A 19404-nucleotide genomic window follows, 5' to 3' on the forward strand; every position below is an offset into this window, starting at 1 on the left:
GTCCGCAGAGGTTCAGGAGAGCCCCTAGTTAAGATTCTGTGCAGGTTGGAGAACCCCCAAATCCCACTCCTGGCTGACCTCTCCCCTCCCCTCCCAGGAGTCCTAACATGACCCATTTTAGATGCAGGTAAGTGCAGGGCATGTGTGGAGCTCGGGGAGGGTGAAAAACGGGCCACCCAGATGTTCGGGAAGGCCAGAAATGGGCCCATTTTCAGCTTCTAGAGAGCCTCCGGAGCCTGATGAGGCTGTTTTCCCCCTCCCGGAGACTCGAGAAAAGCCTCCAGAGCCCGGGGAGGTCAAAAACATCCCCTCCCCACCATGGTGCAGGAGGCTGAATAGGCCACACCCACCATGGCCACGCCCACCCAGCAACCAGGCAGATAACGCATTGCTAACATTTTTGAAGCCCAGCCCTGGCTCAACCATAGTGCCCAAATGCTTAACATCCATAATCATTACGGTTACAAATTAAGCTCCATCAATCACTGTCACACAACTGGGAAACTTATTTGTCAACCCTTTGGCATTGGGTGTTCTGTTAATTGTTTTCCAAAACATACTTGTCTGCATGTCTGAGGATTACGATTAGTGTCACTCAATTCTACGCCTAGTGCCACATTGTGTTTATTTGTTAGATTTAAATTATGTTTGTTATGTTTTCTTTCTTTATGATGTTTATATGGCTGTCCATCTGCCGTGCGTGTCTCTGGGTAACTAACACTTAAAAATAGAAATAGAATTGTTAATTTTCCTAATAGCCCTTTTTTCCCCCCTGAAAACATCAATTGAGGAATTGTCCTATGTCTGAAAATACAGATAATTCTCAACTGATGAGCAGAGTTGAGCCCAACATTTCTCTTGCTCAGTGAGATATTTGTTAAGTTAATTGTGTCCCATTTTATGACCTTTCTTGCCACGGTTATTAAGTGAATCACCGCAGTTGCGTTTGTAAGTGGTTGTTAAGTGAATATGGCTTCTTCATGGACTTTGAAGGTCGCAAAAGGGATTCCCTGACCCTGGGGCACTGCAACCGTCGTAAATATGAGTCAGTTGCCAAGCATCTGAATTTTGATCACACGGCCGTGGGGATGCTGCAATGGTTGTAAGCATGAAAAATGGTCATAAGTCACTTTTTTTCAGTGGCGTTGTAACTTCGAATAGTCTCTAAATGAACTGTTGTAAATCAAGGACTACCTGTAAAGGCCTAGCTAGCAATGTTTGCAAGATGCTTTTTTCCATGAGTATCTTGTGAATCACCCAAAGTCAAGCGGGAGTTGGGTGGCATAGAAAGAACAGTAACACCAACAGCATGGATATTTTTTCCTTCATGATCTGAAGGCTGTCTGCCTAGGGACTTCCCTTCGTCTAATTCTTCCAACAGCCAACCTGTCAAACGGGCCAGGCTGAGAGATCCTCCCTGGCTCAGAATCGGCTGGTGGTTTCCCATGACACAGAACAGACTTAATCTTTTAGTCTGACATTTCCTACCTCACTCTGGCTCTTTTCCTGGGTAGAATCCCAAAGATACGCAGAGATACGTCGAAATGAGCCATTATCATGCAGAATGACATAGATTGGGAAGGAAATGTTCTTTCAATGTCATAGCCCTCTTTTGAAAACAGAACACACACAAAAAAATTCTACTAAAAATAACTTTCGGGAGCTGCATTAAAAATTATTTGTTGATCCTAACTTTTTCTTTGAAAACCCCAAGTAGCTAATTACTGGCAGTGAATGTATAAATTTTGATTGTCCTTCAGGTGCTAATTTCCATTCAAACTGCCACCCCTGCAATATACGTTAGATCTACTGCATTTGTTACAACTGATGAGTGACTCCCATAGTGCCAGTATTTTAAAGCATGTAATTGCATGATGTACTACAGTCTGCAAAATGTGTTATTATTGTTATTTATTCCTGCAATGTGTATGCCTCTTCAAAGGCTGTGAACAGTTTACAACTGATGCAATAAAACAACTGTACCACAATAAGAGCCACTGATGACCAAGCCACGTATCAATAATCAAAATTCAATCACCATCATTGCAGACCTTTAACCATACACGTAGCTCTGAGAAAAAGGATAGCATTTCAACCGTCCTCTGGAATGTTAACACACAGAGTGAATCCTAAATTCCGGGGCAGAATATCTGGGGAGCAGACTATCACAGATAAGGCTTGTTTCTAGACTTATCCATGATCATTTCAATGGGGTCGCACAACATGGCTCTTTGGTTTGCACTGGATGAACTGACTCTAATAAAGATTAAAATGTTTTGAAGCTATCACGACTTGAGCCATAGAGGATTTCACAGATAACAATTAGCAGTTTAAATTGCATCTAGAAACAAATTTGTAGCTATTAATAATTTCTCCAACAAAAAAATAATTGTGGCTTTAGCGGCTGTCATTAATTACCCAGTGGGCAGTTGCATTTTCTCCCAGCTGTGTGGTTACCAAGTGAAGGAAAGCCTAATTTAGGCTGAAAATCTTAGTAGCACCAACAAGTGATGACAAAGATGCAGATGGCTGTTCTTAGCACAGGAGTGCCAAACTGGTGGCCCACGGGCCGGATGCATCACGCGCAGGCCACACCCAGCCCGGCTCCGCGAAGGCAAAAGATGATATGTTGCAATATGTCATGTGACACGATCGAGTTCGACACCCACGTCCCAGCACATCCAATTCCAAAAGTGGTTATAGTTGATGTCCCAGTCAAAGCTGGACACAGCCTTTTCTAGTTTGGTTTCCATCTTTTGCTGGAGATGGAGCAATTATTATTAGCTGTCAAAAGTTTTGCATCTTTTGCAATCAAAAGACTTCCCAAATAGCAGACTAGCTCTTTCTGGAGCAATATGAGCCCATCCAGAGCTAAAGATGGAATTTGCCCATCAACTCTCAAAGAACGTCCAGCATTTTTGGGATCCAGCCCCTCCTGTCTTGCTCTGTCTGCATAAATGAGCCAGGAGGAGGAAATGATCCAACCCACAGGTGATAATATAGCAAACCTCATTGAGGGCTCTACTGCAACAAGATCCAAGGCTCAATTGAATCCCAGATGATATTGCAATGTCAACTCATTGGAATTGATTTGCCACCATCCAGTTCTGAAAAATAGAAGAGTTTAGCCACAAAAATGTTTGCCAAAAACATCACAGTGACCTGGTGGAATTTCTTCCAGCCTATCTTTAAGCAAAACATATCTGGGTCACTTTAAATATAGTTGCTGGACAAGTTTTGACAGATGAAAGAAGAGCAGAGTAGCAATGAGACTTTCCCTTCCCGTCAACCATGTTGTAGGCTTCAGTTTGGGTCTGTACCCATGTTTGATTGTCTTCCTTCCTATTTACCAATGTCTCTCCAGTCTGCTCTTCTGTTGTTTCATTTTCCAGAGCACCTTGATATTGGGCCTGATAATGAACTGGAAAAGGCTCCTTGGGACCAATCACATCAGACAAATTCAACAGGTCCCTGGGAGAGGCCATCTGAACAGGTCTTTTCTTCCTGTAAAAGTTGGTGACATCATCTGTAAAAGTTGGTGACATCATACTTCCCAGATAGTTACCCAAATCCTGATCTGAATTCTGATTTCTCCTTTTGAGCCTATAAAAAAAGTTTACAGCTAAATAGCTGCATATTGCATCTGCTTGTATTGTTGGAGATTTTTTTAAAAAAAAACAAACAAACCCCAAATCATTCCCTTCACTGTGGTTGTCTCAATGTTTTAGTTTACATTTACCTTGGCTTCCTCCTGTCCCCCGAATAAGGATAAAAGTAGCAAGGTACCTTCACCCGCATAATAATGTACACTTTTGGGGGGGTGGGCAGTGAGTGAATAAAGTAATTCAAAAGATGAAACTTGGTACCCTTATATAGAAAAGCAACATTTATATCCACCTTCAGGAAGTTTCAGGCCTCAACAGATTTAAGTTAACACATCCTTGAATGGTAGGGGATCAGAGGATATCTCAATGACATGCCTGAAAGGTTAGGAATGACAGTTTTGCCAGAGTATTTTTGGACGGGAATCAAATTTCAAAAGCCTGCTGAGGCTGAGATAGTGGTGGAGTCAGGAAGTGAATGAGGAGAAGCTTACTCATGGAAATAGCTGGAAGAACTCCAGTGGATGATGAAGTTGAAACTCTTGGTATCGGATCCTCCATATCAAGCTTTCTCTGTAGATACTCATTCAGGCTTTTCCTGAGTTCTTTGAAGAAGACAATAACACCACTGCTTTTTCTATCACTTCGTGAATAACCATTTTGGAGACAATGGCTCAGATTTAGGAGCCAAAGAAAAGAGGTACATATATGTGCTTTGCATATATAAAACTGCAGATACAATAACGAAAGGCTTATTCCACTGGAAAGACCTTGTGAAGAATGATAAATAAGGACCTCAGAATGAGAATTGCACTATGCTAAGCTGACAATTAATTAGTTGTCAGCCAATTAGAAAACAGGATGTTATCCATTGTGCATATTGTCTGCCATTAATTGAAAAAGAGATATTGGACTGATAAAAAAAGTGTCATTAAATTGTGGGATTTGGTATCATTACTAAATATAATAATGGGTTTCAGTTCAGTCATATTATTAAGAAGGACTGGATAAAATCTTGAAGGACAGAATTAATGATAGCCACTAGTATTGATGGCTACCTATTTTTTAAATCAAAGGAACTATGCAGTAATGAGCAATAAAGGTCAGGGATGACTATTCTTGCTTGTGAACTTCTCATATGCTCTTGATTTGTCACACAGAATAGACTAGAAAGGACTTTGGTTTGATTGAACAAGGTTTCTCTTTTGTTCTTAATTTTTAGTTAAGAGTTGCCATGGCTAAGACCAAGCCTGGTTTTGGCTTTTCTACTTAGAAACTCTACAGCTGTGAAAGAGCAGCAGTATTTATTTTCAGAGTCCATAACTTTATTTAATGACTGAGGTTAATTTTCAGTTTTTCATCCTAGAGGTCATTCTCCTGAATTCAGAATTAAGCTAAGGCTTCAATACTGCATGTACAGATAAAAGCTGGCATTTTTATTATCAGATTGGTAAGTTCAGGGGGCATTGAACCTCCAACAATTTATTTTTCAAAAACACACACATTCTTTTGCGAATTAAACATGGAAATATGGGTGTCAGGAATCAGAACTGATCCATAGCAATCCAGGATAATAAAGGTGGCAATTACTATTATGGCTCTCTAAATAGCTACATGTAGTCTTGGACTTACTACCACAATTCAATATTCCATCATTAAGCAGCCATCATGGTCATTAAGTCATCACATGACTGGACCAGATTTTACAAGCATTTTTACCACATTCCTTAAGCAAATCATGTGGTTGTTGAGCAAATCATGAAGCCATTAAGCATCCATCTTCTTCCACTGTTGTTGCTTGTTCAAAACTGGTTAAGAAGGTCACAAATTATAATTATGTGACCATGGGGTACTGCGACCAGTTGTAAATGTGAATTGGTTGCCAAGCACTCAAATTACAACAGCATAACCATGGTTATAAGTGCAAGGACAGATCATAAATAATTTTTCCAAGGCCATTGTAATTTCAAACCATCAGTAAGCAAACAAGTAAGCTGAGGAGGCCCAGTAAATGTCACTAGATCTCCCGACTGCAGGAAAACCAGAATAGACACGGCCCAAACCCCAAATTCTGGCCTTATACATGCCAGCTTAATTGCAAATATGATTTTAGGTCTGTTAGGTATAACGCAACTGACAGAGCTTAACCTTGTTTGCCTTTCAGAAAAGCTGAGGACTGTACAAAATGGGTTTTGGAGCAGTTAGCATTGATAGATTTTTTCGGTTTGGGACAGTCTAAAGCAGTGTTTCCCAACCTTAGCAACTTTAAGACTTGTGGACTTCAACTCCCAGAATTCCTCAGGCAGCCATTCTGGCTGGGGAATTCTGGGAGTTGAAGTCCATCTATCTTAAAGTTGCCACAGTTGGGAAACACTGGCTAAAGCAAAGGATGGGGAACCATGGCCCTTTATGACTTGTGGGCTTCAACTCCAAGAATTCATGAGTCAACCATGTGGATTCATGAATTCTGGGAGTTGAAGTCCACAAGTCATAAAAGGGCCATGGTTCCCCATCCCTAATCCAAAGCATTAATTCTTTTGCATTTTACTTGCCCTGTCTTTCCTTTTGGGAAAGGTGAAGACTGAATGAAGCTGGATTTCAGACACCTAACATTTGTAGTTGCTGCAGAACCAGTGGTGGAATTCAGTTTTATTTACGACCGATTCTGTGGGCCTGGCTTGGTGGGCATGGCAGGGGAAGGATACTGTAAAATCCCCATTCTCTCCCCACTCCTGGAGGAAGGTTACAGCAAAATCTCCATTCCCACCCCACTCCAGGGGAAGGATACTGTAAAATCCCCATTCTCTCCTCACCCCACTAGCTTGCTTTCCAGCTCCGTTTGCCTGTTCAGGGCAACAAAAGAAGACCCAGCTGATCAGCTGGGACTCAGAAGGCAGAGAATAGATGGGGGCAGGGCCAGTCAGAGGTGGTGTTTGCTGGTTCTCAGAACTACGCAAAACTTCCACTACTGGTTCTCCAAAAGTGGTCAAAACCTCTGTGCAGAACCAAAGGTAAAAGTGGCGTAAGAAGAGGTTTCTAGGAAGAATGTATTGTAAACAGCTTTCTAAACAGAGGTGATATTCAGTAGGTTCTGACCAGTTCTGGAGAAATGGTAGCGGAAATTTTGAATAGTTCAGAGAATCAGCAAATACTACCTCTGACTGGAGATTTTACGGTATCCTTCCCCTGCCAGGCCCACCAAGCCACGCCCACAGAACTGGTAGGAAAAAAAATTGAATCCTACCACTGTTTCTAAAGTTTTGAAATAAGCTATTTGCCTGAAGCCAGGTGGCCTCTGTAGATGTGTAGAAGTTTTGACTCTACCCATGAAATCATCTGGTTTGGAGTACAACCTGTTCCCCATGAAAGGTTTGAAATATGAGGATTTCAGCACACATCCTGTATGGTCAATTCTCTATCATTTCTACTGAGGACAATTTATGAGGCACTATGGAAATGTACTCACTTTGCGTGAAAGGAGGCTGCAAAACTCTTGAGTGATGAGATCAGGTTTTGGCATATTACTAAGTGCCTTTCCATATTGTTTTCATATTCTTCACTCCTCTAAGTAATTTGAGAAAAGAGTTCCAGAGACATCATGTGCCTTTTATTACCTTTTATAAATGCACAAACATTGGTACCTTTGGGATCTGATCATGGGGCCTTGGCCTGCAGCCATAAGTCTAGAGAACTCCAAATGACAGCAAGAAATTGGCGTCAATGACAGACTGGGCTACTGATAGCTGATAGACATCTCCAGACCATTTAAAAAGAAAAGGAAATCATGCCATTCAATCAGCTCTCATTCTTTGTAGTTATTTGGCCCGTGAAGACATTGGAACAGAGAGTAGTCCAGCTTCTTACCATGCCATTGTCTGTTTGCCCTCCAATATAGCATCTGATTAAATCAGCCAATGGTCCTGCAGGAAAATATGTGTTTTTTTTTTAAAAAAAAATAGCACACAAAACGTTCATCGTGGTGGACAAAGGCATTTGAAACTGTGGCAGAGAAATTAAATTATTACGAGGTTCTCCAGGGCCCACTGCCTGCAGTTTCCTTGAATCTGGACAGAGCCAATGAGCACAGAAAGAATAGCAACCCTTTGATGCTCCAGGTGTTGCTGAATGATAGTCTCAGTAGTTCCAATTAGAATGGGCAATGGTGAAGGATGCTGGGACTTGTATTTCAGCAACATCTGCCTAGGCTATGTGTGCAGATGAAGCAGGTGGGTGGGTGGGGGGGAAACCCAGGCATAAGGACAGTGTGATAAAAGTGCATCAGTCTCTCAAGACAATGGCCTATCTCACCTACAATAGTTCCATTCCCACTCCTTTCTTGGGCCACATAAAACTGTAAAGCCTCATCATTCACACCCCAAGAACTCCAGTATAATATACATTTCCGAAGCTCTATATATTTATTTGTGTGTGTGAGAGAGAGTTTAATTAATTTAACTCAGCTAAGCTGCCTAGATGCAAAGCCTGTCCTATTATTGCTCAGTTTTGCTTTTTAAGAACTTTGTGTTTGGTTTGCATGAGTGATAGAACTAATTCATTTTATTCTGAATCAATGTAAGGAGAAAGAATCATGACTTTATAAAACAGTCTTCCCTGTACTAGTGTCCTCTAGAAAGTGTGGTGGGTTAGGAGAATATGATGGTGTGGTCCAAAAGTTAGAAAAAAGTATCAAGTTTGAGTATAACAGTTTATTCTGAGATCTGACAGAAATAGGTGTTTATAATAGACTCCTCTTTTACCACTTCAGGTATCGAGGGAGATGAAGAATTTTAGTTCTTGCACTTATTAATTTATTTTATACATTTATTTATTTTGTCAAGTGATTATAAGATAACAGGTATGAGTATAAACATAGTTATGAATACATGAAATGGATACATATAAGAAAAATAAAAGAAACAATAGGACAGGGACGGTAGGCACGTTGGTGCGCTTATGCACGCCCCCTACAGACCTCTTAGGAAAGGGGTGAGGTCAATAGTAGACAGTCTAAGGTTAAAGTTTTTTGGGCTTGGGGAAGAAACCAGAGAGTCAGGTAGAGTATTCCAGACATTGACCTCTCTGTTGCTGAAGTCGTACTTCCTGCAATCAAGTTTGGTGTGGTTTACCTTGAGTTTGTATCTATTGTGTGCTCTTGTATTGTTATGGCTGAAGCTGAAGTATTCATTGACAGGTAGGACATTGCAATATATAATTTTATATACTATACTTAGATTGGACTGAAAGCAGCGTAGTTCTAGATTTTCTAGGTCTAGAATTTCAAGTCTGGTGACATGAGGTATTCTGCCTCAACCTTTGTAAACTGATTCTGTTGTAGCATGTCTTTGATGCAGTCTCTGCATCTTCTTCTGGGTCTGCTTCGTGTTCTTTGACCTTCTCCTCTTTTTGAACACACCTTGTAGGATATAGGAACCCAAGACATCCACTTCACTTAATTCCTGCCCCCCCTTGCACATTATAATCACTACAAATATTTCCAGAATCCTCTTCCCCTTTCTAAGTCCTACTCTGTAGCCTCATCATAGTGATGGAGGGGGTAGAAGAGAATAAACTCCCAGCAAAATTATCCAAGGCATGAAGGTCATCCCAGCTGCCCACTTAAACCAAATGGGCTTGTATTTTGGGCATCAGCGATATAGGAAGACACTATAAACAGGCAATCATTTTAGTGACAATGGCAAATGCATCCATTCATACTGCACCGGAGAAGGCTATGGTAAAGCATTCTTGTATTTTTACCAGGAAAACCACATTAGAGAGAAAAGATGAAATGATTGACAATATAGTGCAGGATAATGATCCCCCAAGGTTGGATGGCATTCAACATGCTGCGGATGAAGAGCTGAGGATCTTTCAAAGTACTAATGGTGTTTATGATGTGGCTAGATTAAAGCCTTTGAGACATCGGGTTGCTGATGTTACCATTCAGGAAAAGAAAACCTGAAAGCCGCAAAGACAGAATGTATCTTAAGAAGTATGAATACCGGAAAGCTCAACACAGTAAAAGATGGAATGAAGCTACTACAAATAAAAAAAACTTAGACATCAATAAATTGAGATGTGGCACCAGACTCCAGGGCAGGAAAAGGGGTTGGGGGAGGTAGCAGTTGTCATTTGAGAGTCTCTGTTGGCCTAAGTCAGGGGTGTCAAATTTCATTGATGGCTGCATCAGGGTTGTGTTTGACTGGAGGGGGGGGCATGGCCAGAGAGGAGTTGTGTTGGGGGTCACTAACAGGGACGTCTTGCAGTGCTCTGCTAGCGAAAATGGATGCAGCCCTCCCAAGCTCCATTTATGCTGGCAGAAGCACCGTGGGCCGGTCCTTCACTATTTCCAGGGTGGCCCCGCAGGCCAGATCTAAGCACCCTTAATCAAAGTTTGAGTTTGATACCCCTGGCTTAGGTAATTTCATGGCTAATCTCAGAATAGTAGCCACACATTGGAGATAGTTTTCTCATCAGAGCAAGGGAGGGATCCCTTGTTCCCTGCCCTGTAGGATGGCGCTCTCTCCACTCCTTTTTAATATTTACATGAAGCTGCTAGGTAAGAACATCCACGGTCACAGGGTGAAGTAATATCAGATGATATTCAGATGTATATCTCCATCCCGGATGAAGTAAGGGATTCTGTGGGTGCCCTTTTGTGGTGTTCAGAAGCTATGAGGGTCCACAGGACCACAGGATTCAAGTGAACCTGGGTGAGATGGGTAAGAGGCTCCTCTGTAGCTGAGGGTTTACCATTTTTGGTCCTGGATGGGGTCGCATTGCCTTGGATGGACGCCAGGCCCATTCTTGAGGTCCTCCTGGACTCACAACTAGTAGTCATGATTAGGAAAGTCCCCCTGTGCCCCCCCATGCCCCCCTCCCACACCCACTTTTGCCTCCTGGGCCTCGGGGAAGCCTCCTGAGTGACGCAGTAAGACATCAAGGGTGATCCCGGCACAGCTGATCATCAGAAGGGGAAAAAAGAAATACCTTAAGGAGTGACTGGGCAGGGGAGAATGCAGTCAGCGGTGTTGGGCATGCGCAATAAGAACTGACTGGGTAGGAGCGGGCAGAGAGGGGTGGGGCCAGCTAGGGGTATGATTTTCTGGTTCTCCAAACTGCACAGAATCATAACAACCGAACCAGTCCGAACCAGTAGAATCCCATCCCTGCTTTTAATGCTCTTCATGGCATGGGAACAGCTTACCCAAGGAACCATCTCAACCCAATTATATCATCCCATCTTACCTGATTAGGCAGGGAGGGTATGTTGTGGATCCCATCGAGTAAAAAATTCTGACTGGATCTGGGGAGAGTGCCTTCTTTGCCATTGCCCCCACCTTTTCGAGCACCTCATCCCAAAAGTGAGGCCACACTCTTCTGGCTTTCAGAAAAAGGGTTAAGACCTGGCTTTGCCAATTGGCATAGGGGTCAAAGAATGATATGCAGCCTTGAGGATAGTTGATGTTGTGAGGAAGTTCTCTCCACCTTAACTCCTTAACTTTTAATATTTAACCCTAACATTTTAAATTCTGCTGTTAACCATGTTTTTATTTATGTTTTTTATATCATGACATCTTTTTTATTGTAAACTGCTCAGAGTCACTTAGGTGGCACGGGAGGTCTAGAAATGTGATGAACAAATAAGGAAAATAAATAAGAAGCCAATCTATATTCCAAGACCAAAAAAAGAGATTTAACAGAATGTGTAAACTATCATACATTATCTTTAGTTTCACACTGTAGCAAAATAATGCTTAAGATCATCCAACGCATACTAGACCCCTATAAAGAAAAAAGAGATGCCAGATATTCAAGTTGGCTTTAGAAAAGACTGAAGAACCCAAGACATTATTGCCAAGGCACACTGGATAATTGAAAAAGTCAAAAGAATAAATACCAAAAAGAAGTCAGTACTTGCTGCATTGATTATAGAAAAAGCCTTGGATTGTGTCAGTCATGTCAAGCGGTGAAATGTGCTCAGAAAATTAAGAATCTTAGAAAATGTCTTTGTCGTCATGAGAAATTTATATTCGGGTCTGGAAGCCAGAAGCCAGAACAAGGAGAAACGAACTGGCTCCAGGCTGGGTGTGATAAGGTTGCATACTCTTCCCTTATTTATTCATCCTACATGTGGAATACATATGAAGGGAAGCTGGATTAAAAGAAATAAGCATGGAAGAAGAAACATCAATAATCTGCAGTATGTTGATGATGCTACCCTGACTGCTGAAAATGCAAAGCCCTAGAATTAAAAGTCACAGTGAAAAAAATGGGGCTAACATTAAATATAAAAAAGACCAAATGAATGACAACAGGTACAGTAATCAGCCTTTAGAACTGATGATGACAATATTGAAATGGTTGATAGCTTCTGCCCTTTTAGGATCAACTATCAACAATAAAGGAACAAGCTGTGAAAAAACAAACACCCCACAGACTAGCATTTGGTAAAAAAAAAAAAGCCTTGGTAGAGATATTGAAATGCCATAATGTTATCTAACATTGGCAAAGATCAGAAACACGCAAGCTATGATATTCCCTATAATGCTCTATCTGAAGCAAAGGTTGGGCTTTAAACATGCAGGATAGGAAGAGTATTGATGCTTTTGATCTTTGATGTTGGAAAAGACTTGCGAGAATATTACAGACAGGCAAGAAAACAAACTGATGGTTCATTGAATAAGTCCACCCAAGTTCTCACTTGAGGCACAAATGGCCACGCTCAAATTATCCTATTTTGTATCCATTATGCAAAGACTCAGCTCTCTGGAGAAGAGTGTAATGCTGGGAAAGATGGAAGGAAAGAGAAGAAGGGGCAACCAGCAACAAGGTCAACGAACTCAATTTCAGAAGTGATAAATGCATCATTGAGCCGTAGTGGCACACAGTGATTCGAGTGCAGTACTGCCAGCTACTTCTACTGACTGCTGGCTGCCCGCAATTTGGCAGTTCGAATCTCACCAGGCTCAAGGTTGACTCAGCCTTCCTTCCTTCTGAGGTGGGTAAAATGAGGGCCCAGATTGTTGGGGGGCAATATGCTGACTCTGTAAACCACTTAGAGAGGGCTGAAAAGCATTGTGAAGTGGTACATAAGTCTAAGCACTATTGCTATTGGGAATCCTGAAAGAGCAGGTTAGGAATAGCTTATCTTGGAAAATATCTATTTATGATCACTAGAAACTGAAAAAAAAAGGTTGATAGCACATAATCAATCAATATTTTCAGGATACAGAGGCTGAGTTTGTTCAGGGAAGTGATGTTGATCAGGGACAGCTTTAGCCTACAAGGCTAAATTAGGTTGTAATGATGGAAAAAGTGAGTCAATCAACATTTGGAGTTCTTTGTGCTTGGACAAAGGAAAAGTGGGATCTCGCTATTAAAAAGGATGGCAAGATAAATAATCTCGTAGCACCACCAAGTGATCACTAATTTTATGTAATTTTATTGGATAAATTGGAAAATTTCATCCAGTCTGCAAAATCCACAGCCAATAAACTGGACTGATGGCGAATTGATAGGAAGATTGAATGAAGTAGACTATGAGAAACTGCTGTTTCTACTTCCAGTTGCCATTAGCTGTGTGAATGGGGGTTTCCCTCCCTTTTTTGCAGAGACGTCTGTGGCATCTGTAAAAAGCAGTTAGGGGGTCATTTACCCTGGGGAGTGATATGGTGTCATTTCCATCACACTCGGCCATTGGAAATGTCCTAAAACATTAAGAATAGGGAAGTGATTGTCTTTGTTTTCTATTTCCCATCTCCACCATCTGCTCTTTCCGTGTTGTATTTCTGAGATCACCCACATGACAGCAGGGTTTATCTGGGATTTATTATTCCGAAGGTTACTTTGAAAGCCTTTCAGGAGAGAGAGAGAGAGAGAGAGAGAGAGAGAGAGAGAGAGAGAGAGAGAGAGAGGGAGGGAGGGAGGGAGACAGACAAGTGACTAGGGAGGCAGGTAGATTATTCAGGTTTCCTTTGATTCTGAACTGCTCTAAATCTAGTCAGTTTCTCATCAACTCCAAAATGCACCAATATCTTTATAAAAATATGTGTTGTGGGATAATGTTTCAAGTCTTTTTTTTTAAAAAAAGGAAATAAGTAGTTTGGAAATATATGCTGAAACACAAAAGGATGTGCAAACTGTTCAAAAGAGAAAGAAAAAAATGAGACCAGACATTGTAGGAAATCTATGGGAATTTCTAATACCGAATAGATTGCAAATCACTCTGCAAATCACTTTGGAATTTCCAACTCAAGGGAGAAGCACACCTTACATAAACCCATCGTCAAGGGCTGTAAAATGCCCCTGTGCAACAAGCTATTGATTTTGTCAACTGGTGATAGGTATTTATTGTTCTTGGCAGCTTCCCCCACCCTCGCCTCCACCCTGCTTTCATTGTGCTTGGGTATTATTAAGAGGCTGCCTGTTTGAGAAACCACCTTTTTTGGGTGCCTTGAGTCAGCTTTATTGATCGACACTCTTGACCGAAGCACAAAATTGACAGCAATGCTTGCTCTATGGAAAATTTGCAGTCGGGAAAGGAAGTGCCATATTCTAGCCATTTGAGCTAGAGAAGAAGAAGAAGAATGGGGCTGAAATCTGCCGTCCAGCCAAGAGGCGCTCCTCTCCTTTAATTGAGATAAATCTGACTTGGTGCCGGCAAGTAGTGTTTCACACACACACACACACAAAAGAAACGCTTAGGGACTGAATCAATCAAGGCAGTTGATCATCTCTGCTGATTTTCTTTTGGCTCTTAATTAATTTGCAAAGCAACTTGCGAACTTATTACAAGCGCTGAGGAGTGCACTAATAAACTCCTGACTCCCTGCTGCTTTAGTACTTTGTATTGATTGATGACTGACTACCAGATCCCTTTTCATTGTTCTTGGGCACCCCGCCTTCATCCCAGCCACATTTTCTCATTTCATCCTCTCTCTCTCCCTCCCTCCCTCTCCCTCTGTCCCCCCTCTCTGTTCCCTCTCCCTCTCTCCTTCTGCACCCCGGCTCTTTCTCCCTCTCCCCTCTCCCTCCCTCCCCCCTTCTCTCTCTGAGCAATTGCCATTTCCTGCTGTCAGGCAGCATTTCAAGCAAACAAGAACTGAGGGTTTTGAAAGACTCCTCTTCCCCTCTGCAACCGAATCCCCGGAGAAGTAGTTCACCAAGCAGGAGGCAAGCATTTCCCCCCTTCCTTAAGCTGTCTGGTTTGTCTGGAGGGGAGGAAAAAAAACAACCCCAACCAAATTAAAAACCAACCCAAAGGATAAACTTTTGTGCCATTGTCTGTGAATGCATCAATTTGCTACATCCCGTCGGTGCTCTGATCCATGACTCGTCTTTCGAAAGTGTAGGAAGACTGGTGGGTTTTGCCCTAAAGTCAGAAAAAAAAAATCAGACACAATTTCTTCCTTTGTTTTCCCCTCCCCTGCCCCTTTTAAAAATACAGTTCAACATTTTGTGACATGAAAAGCTCCAGACCCAAGTTCTCCTCAAACCACCTTACAAGCCTCGGAGTTCTGCTGGCCTCGATAATAAGAGATATAGGAAGGGCAATATTCACTGCTCTAATGTTTTTTTTAAATCACTCATATTGGCAAACGTTGGAAGTGAATTAAGTTACTGGTAGATCACTTCTGTAGCTATTCTCAAGGGCCATGAGGTGTGGGGAAGAGATTGGAAGGCCTAGAATACTTTGGATTCTTAGTCCTTCCTGGTTCACCCTTTGATTAATCCTAATTAAGCCCTCTTTTATGCCAGAAACAAAAAACAAACACCCCGGCAGTGATTTGGGAGAAAGAAGGCCCCCCAACACTTGTAGGGAGGGGGGGCATATAGTCAGTCCTGTTAGTCATCAGATGGTTGACCTCCTGAGCCATCAATATAACACTGCAGTTCAACTATGGCTATTGTACGTAGCCCTATTTATGTGTACATGTTTCTGTTGTACAAGGCTAAAGCTCTTAAGAGCTTTAACTTCTCAGAAAATTCAGTAATTTTTTTGAGAGTACACATTAACTTCAATTTTTTAAATATGCCTTTATAGTCATGAGTGCAAGAAACTCTCTATTGTCTGTCTCTCTATCTCTCTAGTTTATTTTATCTATCTATCTTTCTAAAAGGGACTCTACTCTGATTTTTGTAATGCTATAAGTAAACTTATTTGGGATAAATGTTAGAGCTTTAAATTTTGATATAAAAAGATCTTTGCTTTGAAATAAACCTCATCCAATCCAAAAACAGATTCCCTCCTTTGAATTATGTGGGCTAGAGCCTTCCGAGTATCTACCTAAATCGTTCCTTCTCATCAACAACATAAATGGGACATGTCATTCCACAAATGAACATTAGGATGTGTTCAGAGAGGGATGAGCTTGTAGATGGATCCAGACCTTGAGATTAAGTGATTTTCTTATCATTTGATAGCAGTCTACTGGCCCTTAGATTTTAGGCTCAATGAAGCCATCTGAAAAATTTTAAAACCTGGATCTAGGTTTTTCTCTATGAGTTTACAAAAACACTCTACATATACTAATAATCATATTACAGAAAGGGATCATAAAAAGGGATTATATCATATTTAATAAACAGGCTGCCAAACTTTTGTTGGCCTAAGTAAAATGGTCCAAACAAAAAAGAAAGAAACAGGTATTTTAGAACAACCCAACTGAATTGAATTGCACTGCATTGCATTGAGATGAATTTGAAACTGCAGTTTTCCATCTCAGCATTAGAATCTACATTCAGGTTCTATAACAGGAATAGATCTATAAATAAATCAAGTCAAAATGCTTTGATTTCTCCAGAAGATTTAGTCAATGCTAGCAATTTTTTCTCTCTTCCCTGGTACTGAGAGGCAAGACCAGGATATGATTTGATTGATGTTTTCTCTTTAAGCAGGTGTTGAAATGATTATTATTTGTTTCCATTTTTAACACTACCCTCTCACCTTCTATTTCATTCTCAAAACAATTGCATGAGATCAGCTAGGCTTTGGCAAGCCCAAGGTCACCCAGATAGCTTTACAATTGAATAGAAATATGAACCAGGTCACAGCCATTCTTCTCTGACTCTTTTAATCAGCATTATTGTTCTTTTTTCTTTTTCTTTTGGTGAGACAGGAGGAGGGAGGGGAAAGGGGAAAAAGCATAGAGCACACACCCTTTATATAATAAATGAAGAATTATTCTACAAGTGTGTGTGTGTGTGTGTGTAAGAGAGAGAGAGATTGCTCAATAGTAAGAAGAGATATTAAATATATAGATTTGCATTTGCTGTCCAGATTTTTAAATAGTTTCCAAACAGGATTTTAAGGAATTAAATGCTATTTGGAATACAGAAAAGGAGATTCAATTATTAGTCGATCAAAAATGAGTGTGTTTCTAATACAGTAATTAAAATAATAATAATAATAATAATAATAATAATAATAGTACAATGTCCTTTTCCTTTGTCCTCCTGCTCATATCTCAAATATTTAATCCTTTCACTTATAAGCAGAACTAAACGTTCAAATTCTAAGAAAGTTTACTAGCAAAATGTATTATTAAACTTATTCTTAGTAAAATTTGCTATTCGTTAACTCAGGAAACAAGGTACTCCTTCTGGTGTGTGTGTGTGTGTGTGTGTGTACGCATGTTAATGCATTCATTCATATTTGGTATTCTTTTCATTCATTCATTCATTCATTCATTCACTCATTCATATATTTTGAAGGTATAAACTATGTTCCCCAATTCAATTTAATAGAAGATGAGCTAGCCATATTTGTTGTTTTTTTTATAATAATCCATTTAAAAACAGTTGAATCGTCTGAAAAAATATATCTAATATTCTCAACCCAATAAGCTGTGGTTTCCAAGCTGTCAATTGCCAGGGAAAAAATGATTTTGACCAAAGAATATTTTCCTTGCATTTTTGAATGTGAGGGTTCTGAGAAAGCAATTAGTCATTTGGCTCTTGTTTTATACAAAACAGTTCATTTTAAATGACAAGTATCCACAACATTCTTGGTTATCACTACTTCATGCTACTCTCAAACAAACCACTTAAAATCATAGCATTAAAACTTGAAAATGTAGAACCCATGGTTTACTGGAGCAATCACATGTTAAATACTTCTCCAAGAAGAAAGAATTTAGAGCTGCATTCACTCAACTCAAATCTTGGCACCAAAAATGATGATCAGTATTAGCTTTTTGCAGAAAACAGACCATGTTCCCTGATAGATTGTATTTAAATCAGAGAAGATATTTCTGTCCAATAAATTGTTCACAAACTGTAGCTGAGATACTATATCAAAAGTCCTTTCTGACGAATGTATCTTTTCTTTTATGTACACTCAGAGCATTTGCACCAAGACAAATTCCTTGTGTGTCCAATCAGTCTTGGCCAATAAAGAATTCTATTCTATTCTATTCTATTCTATTCTATTCTATTCTATTCTATTCTATTCTATTCTATTCTATTCTATTCTATCCTATTCAAAGAAAATGAGTATTATGAGCTCTAGGTTGGGGATTAGTAAACTCTAAAACATCTTGTAGTTCACTTCACAAAACTCTTAAAAATTCACCACATAAAATAACATAGTTAAGGGAGGCCAAAGAGTTCAACTCCCAACTCAATGAAGAAATCCATATTAAAGCATTTCTGTCAAACGACTGTTAAGCATCAGGGGAACATTCAGTGAAGAGGAACCCCCAATTCTTAGAGAAAGCAGTTCTTCTGATAAACTGCTTTTATGGTTGAGAATGTTTCCTACCATTCGGTCAGACTGAAACTCAATATCATATATATCATTTTACATTAAAATCTCCTCATGAAGAAGAATGACATTCCCATTTCTCCTGGCACAACAGTGATAGCTAATGTTTTAAAATATCTTTGATGCATATGAGCTTCTGATGAAATTTCTGCTATTATTTTAGTGTTTCTAAGAATCTATATTAGTCATTCCTCCCTTGCCACTCACTCCTGTGGCAAGCCTGTTGTTTGTCTTTTCTTGAAGTAAAAAATTTGTTTATCAATCCATGAGCTCTCAAACAGTGAGTTGTGAATTCCCAGGGGGTGGGTAGGGGTAGGAATGGGGGTAGAAAGAAGAGATCAGATTTAAAAAAAAAAAGAATTGTAGAGTGCAAGCAAAATATAAACTCTGTCAAAACTCCCTTTGGGTTTGACTCTTAGTTTTGCTTGAGCTAGCAGTGAGTGGTTGGAATATCGCAATGTTTGAGAACCCCTGCAAAGTACAGATTAAAATGTAGTTATTATTATAGCTAAAATTTATTTTTTGACCAGTTGTATCCCCCATGAAATAATTTTATTCATGGAGGGGGGTGTCACATAAATTCATTAAATATTTTAGAGACTTGTGATATTAAAAAGTTTGAAGTGCTCAATATTAATCCCTTCCCTTAGGAAAAAAAATGTTTTTGCTAAATATGTGTTGCCCATCTTTTGTTTTTCCTAGCCCAACCCATTTAGTTTTCTTTTTGTTTTCCTCAGAAATATAGAAACAGATTCACCTGGATTCAAACAAGAAAAGTAATATCAGTAATATCAAAATAAATGGTTTCTTGAATAAGCATCGAGGAAGTCATTTCCTCCAATGGAGCCATTTTCCTTGGGAAGCAATTTCATGCTGCTGAAGTCCTGAAATGAAACATCTATTAAGCCAATAAATAGAATTGTTTTTCACTTGTCATTCTATTTAACTTTCTATTTTCTGAGCAGGTATTAAAGTCAGTATCCAAAATACCGTATATGACACCATCCTGGGTCCTTGGTTCCATAGCAGGAAGGA

General features: G+C 40.1%; 1 long non-coding RNA gene across 1 annotated transcript in view; it reads left to right on the top strand.

The window, feature by feature from the left end:
• LOC148127828 (uncharacterized) overlaps nt 1–19177 on the top strand; it is a 70499-nt gene extending 51322 nt beyond the window's left edge. Inside the window, exon 4 of the long non-coding RNA XR_015740270.1 lies at nt 19107–19177. This is a non-coding gene — a long non-coding RNA (uncharacterized LOC148127828). The remainder of the gene's footprint in view (nt 1–19106) is intronic.
• The last annotated feature ends 227 nt before the right edge of the window (nt 19178–19404 follow it).

This window comes from Pseudonaja textilis, chromosome 1 (genome assembly GCF_049901715.1).
Source record: "Pseudonaja textilis isolate UNSWEBS1 chromosome 1, rPseTex1.2, whole genome shotgun sequence".
In the NCBI taxonomy this organism is placed as follows: Eukaryota; Metazoa; Chordata; class Lepidosauria; order Squamata; family Elapidae; genus Pseudonaja; species Pseudonaja textilis.